This window comes from Elephantulus edwardii, unplaced genomic scaffold (genome assembly GCF_000299155.1).
Source record: "Elephantulus edwardii isolate Elephantulus edwardi_28Jun2011 unplaced genomic scaffold, EleEdw1.0 scaffold00073, whole genome shotgun sequence".
Lineage (NCBI taxonomy): Eukaryota > Metazoa > Chordata > Mammalia > Macroscelidea > Macroscelididae > Elephantulus > Elephantulus edwardii.
In genome coordinates, this window is record NW_006399823.1 from 10,704,657 (window position 1) to 10,709,999 (window position 5,343).

The following is a 5,343-nucleotide window of genomic DNA, read 5'->3' on the forward strand; positions in this document are numbered from 1 at the left end:
TAGTCTTTGTGATCACTCGTTATGCATCAGAGAGTTGGACAATGACTAAGGAGGATAGACGAAGAATTGATGCCTTTGAGCTTTGGTGCTGGAGAAGAGTATTGAGGGTATCATGGACTGCTAGGAAAACAAACAGATTCATCCTGGAAAGGGTTAAACCGGGCAGCTCCTTAAAGGTAAGGATTCTGAGGCTCCGTCTAACATACTTTGGACATGTTGTAAGGAAGGACCAGTCCTTGGAGAGGGACATCATGCTTGGTAGGGTGGAGGGACAGCTCAGGAGGGAAAGGCCCTCTATGAGGTGGATTGATTCAGTGACTGGGGTAATTAGGATGGGTATATTAGAGACGGTGCGATTGGCACAGGACAGAGCAGAGCGCTATGAGTCGCAACAACAACATATATTTTATTTATATATATGTATATGTGTGTGTGTGTGTGTGTGTATAGTTGTGTAACCCTATGAATGAATGTCCTCGACACTTGCATGACTTTCATCCTTGCTCCAAGTTCATAGGGTTTCTGGAGGCAAGCTATTTACAGAAGTGGATGCCACTCCTACTTCCAAGTTTGTTTTAACTGGGGAGTGCCACCTAACACTGTCCACCCTGGGTAACTATTATTGTATTTGATACATCAGTGTCACATTGTCACAGTGTTCAGCTTCAAAGTGGCTACAAGTTACTTTTGTATATAATTTTATTGTAATTTATTTACAAAGTTTGAATACATTGTTTTTCACAAAGGATCCTTCCCATTTCCTTCTTCCCACCCACCCATCCCACTCATTGACTTGTGAAACCCTATGATTAACACCCGACCCTGACCCCCATCCATCCACATCCCTCTATTTTCAACTTCCTCCCCACCTTGGATGCTCATACAATAATGGTTTTATATAGTATTTGTCCTTATGGGACTGAGTTAGATCACTCAGCATAATGCTCTCCAGTCCCTCCAAAGTTAGATAGCAATTTACAAAATCATTATTCCTGCATGCTATGTAGTATTCCATTTTATGAATGTACCATAACTTCTCAATCCATTTGTTTATGGTTGGACATTTGGGCTGTTTCCATGTCCTCGTGATGGTGAATAATGCTGTGATGAACATTGATGTACAAGTTACCATTTGAGCCTCAGTTTTCATTTTTTGGGGGGTATATGCCAAACAGATGAATTGCATTGGGAAAGTCAGCTGTGAGGGACCTCTCAAGAATACTGAAGAATACATCAGGGTGGAGACTAAGGTGTGCCTGATCCAAGCTATAGTCTTTGCAATTAAGTGCTATGCATCAAAGAGTTGGACAGTGAATAGGGATGATAGAGAAAAAATTGAAGCCTTTGAGCTGTGGTGCTGGAGAAGAGTGTTGAATATACCATGACTGCTAGGAGAACAAACAGGTTTATCCTGGAGAGGGTGAAGCCAGAATGCTCCTTGGAGTCAAGGATTCTGAAGCTTTGTCTGACATACTTTGGGCATGTTGCAAGGAGGGCCTAGTCCTTGGAGAGGGACATCATGTTTGGGAGAATGGAGGAGTGGTGCAGGAGAGAAATACCCTCGATAAGATGGATCAATTCTGTGAGTAGAGTGGTGGGAATGAGTGTTTCTGAGATGGCGAGGTTTGCACAGGATAGAACAGCGTTTAGGGCTCTTGTACATAGGGTCGCTGCGAGTTGCAAGCGACTCAATAGTACATAACAACAACAAACAACAACAATGCCAAATAATGGAATAGCTGGGTCATATGGAATTTCTATGTTCAGCTTTTTGAGGAAATGTCAGACTGCTTTCCAGAGTGGTTCAACCATAGTACAGTCCCATCAACAATGTAAAGGAGTTCCTTATCTCACCATATCCTCTCCAACATTTATTACTTGCATTCCTGTTAAACTTTGCCACTGCAACTGGAGTGAGATGGTAGCTCATTGTGGTTTTAATTTGCACCTTTCTTATTACCGGTGGTCTGGAGTCTTTCTTCATATGTCTGTTGGTCATTTGAATATTTTATTCTGTGAAAATTCTTTCCATGTCTTTTGCCCGTTTTGTAATTGGGTTATCAGTCTTTTTCTTGTGGAGGCCCAGGAGTACTCTACAAACTTTCATTATAAGACTCTTGTCTGAGATGGTCTTGCCAAATGTTTGCTCTCCGCTGATATTCGATAAGGAAATAAAATCTATCAAATGGGGAAATGACAATCTCTTCAACAAATGGTGCTGGCAAAATTGCACTGACACCAGCAGAAAGTTGAAACAGTTTCCACATCTCACACCATACATAAAAATTATCTCAAGGTGGATAAGAGACTTGGGAGTAAATCCCAAAATCATAAAGTTCATAAAGTTTATAAGAGCCTTGAAGTCCTAGTGTATGGTAAAAAGAGACAGCCAAGTACAGCCAGAAATGCACAATGTGAAGAGGATAAAATCAAAGCATGGGACCTTCTGAAGATTAAATCCCTCTGTTCATCAAAAACTTTTTTCAACAGGAAAAAAGACAATCTACTGAATGTTGGTTTTTCAGACCTTTAAAGACAAAGAAGTCCTGAAAACTAACAGAGAGTGTTCAAATGCTCAATTGTTCCCCAGACCATTTGGCCTTGATATTGCAGAATGGCGTTAAATTTCAGAGAGATGATTACAGTAAATGGCCTGTGAAATCCTGTGATCCAAATGTTTTAATAACTATCTAGAGTAGCATTTTCTGAAATTTAGTCCTCAACCACCAAGCTCTTTGTGGGAGAAAGTTGGCCAATTTCCTCCTGTGTGGTTTATAACTTCAGAAGCCCAATGAAGGGTCAACAGTGAGTTAGTTCCTACTCAGCAGCAATGAGTTTGAGTTGAGCTGAGTCCATGATCAAATAAATACAAAAATTATATACATACATGGCCTACAATTAGAGATTATAAAACTGCCTATTTGATAATTAGCGTCGAGGACTCTCCATCGTAGGGTTGCTATGAGTCACCTGCGACTCAACGGCACTTAACAACAACAACATTTGATAATTAAAGACTCTGGGAAGTTCCATAGTAATCTTCCCAATTTTGCCCAAATTACAGTTCCTCAACTATTTCATTTTTCACAAAGAAATGCTATTATAATGTCATTGCATATTCATATTCTGATACATCCAGTAAGATAACATTAGACTCAATTTTCAATGGACTTGAGTATGTCAAAGATGATGAGGATGGTGCAGGATAGTACAGGGTTAATATCTGTCCATAGGGTCACTGTGAGTCATACTCAGCCCAACAGAAAGTAACAATATATTGCTTACATTAGATCTAGTTCTATTTCATAAGGCAAATTTCCCTTACATAAATTTAGTTTATTTTTTTCCTTTTGAACAAGTGTAAATTCTTTTGACTAACATTTAAGAACTTTACGGAATTTTTTTCCCTCCAAATTTATTTTCTTTCTTAAAAATTTTTTATTTATTTTAATTATTATTTTAATGAAAGTTTACAGAAAAGTTAGATTTTCATTCATTCATTGTTGAACATTTTACCTCCTCACTCTCTCTTCCCCCTCTCCTGGTTCACTTTTGTTAAAAAAAAATCATTCATAGTTACATAATCTCTCTAGTCCTCTTTTCAATGTACTTCTTATTCTGGGCTGTTGTACATATAATGGCTAATCATATGTTCCTCTTAAGGAGTTCTTTCCTTCATCTATTACAATACAATATTAACTATCTATCAACTCTTATCCTGTCCTACTCTAACCCCCCATGTCAGACCTGCTTTATAGTGGTGGTTGTATGCAGTATTTGTCCTATTATGACGGAGATATTTCACCCAGCAGAATGTTCTTCAGGGTCACCCATGTTGTGTAATCTTTTATGAGTTCATTGTTTTTCAGTGTTGTGTAGTAGTCCATTATATGACTATACCATAATTTTTCTATCCATTCTTTTGTTGATGGGGACTTGGGCTGGTTCCATCTCTTTTCTGTTGTAAATAATGCAGCAAAAAACATAGGTGTAGATAGATCTGTTTTGATACTGGTTCTGATTTCTTAAGGGTATATTTCCATTAGTGGAATTTCTAGGTCAAATGGTATTTCTATTTCCAACTTTTTGAGAAAGTGCCAAACTTCATATCTTAAATTTCTAGAATACACTAGCACCTCAAAAGGAAAAGGTATACAACTCAATTTCAAAATGGGCATAATATATGAATAGATACTTCACCAAAGAAAATATTCAGATGGCAAACACACACATGAATAAATGTTCAAAATCCCTAGCTATCAGAGATATGCAAATGAAAACAACTATGAGATATCATCTCATCCCACCAAAGTTCAACAGAGCAGCAAACAACAAATGCTGGTGAGGTTGTGGAGAGATTGAAACCTTTATTCACTACTGGTGAGTAAAATGGTGCAACCACTATGGAAGGCATTTTGGCACTTTCTCAAATTTATTCTTCTTTTCCTCTACTTTAAATATTATTTTTAATGTTTCTCAGTTTTATAATGCTTATTCCCCCTCAGATATCACATATATTCTTTACATTTTTCTTCAGTTTTGGAATATTATCCAACCAAATAGTATATTTTCAAGCCTCAGTCCACTTATTTTTGAAAGTTTCCTTTTCCCCCTAATTACTAGACTGCACTGGAATCGTGTAAATTCATCTGTACAGTTCAATACTCAAATTTGTTATCATTTTATCTCTCATTCTCTCTCCTTTTCTTCTTTTTTCTTCCTCTTTTATTCCTTCCTTCAATTATTTTATATTTGTGTCCATTGTATCTACCAAATTGATACTAAACATTTTGCAAATCAAAGTTATATCTAATTTGAGATAGTCCCTAGATAGTAGAATTGTGAACTATACAAAATATTTTTCTTTCCTCATAGAATAAGACAATTTCCATTTATATATGAACTTAGCAATTATATACAGAAAAGCATTCTTACAGTAACAAAGATGCTTGAGTTATTGTGATTAGTGTTGAAATGGGCATTGATGTTCATATGTCTGTTCATATACTGTTTTGAAGTGCCTTGTGTATACTTCCGCCAGTTAAAGGGCTGAATCTGACAACAGTTCTATTTGGAAGAACTGCCATACTGTTTTCTATAGTTGCTGTACCATTTTACATTACAGAGCACAGAAAAAGGTTCCGGTTTTTCCACATCCTCTCCAAAATATCATTTTCTTTTTGTTTGTTATTTGTTTTTTTTTTCTTCCAACTTTGCCATCCTAGTGGCAGAGAAATAGTATTTTATCTTATTGACATCTTACTACCTGTCAGACCATGCAGAACAACCTAACTCTTTAAAGATTTACAATTTTAGGAAGCCTCTGAGGCATTTCTATTCTGT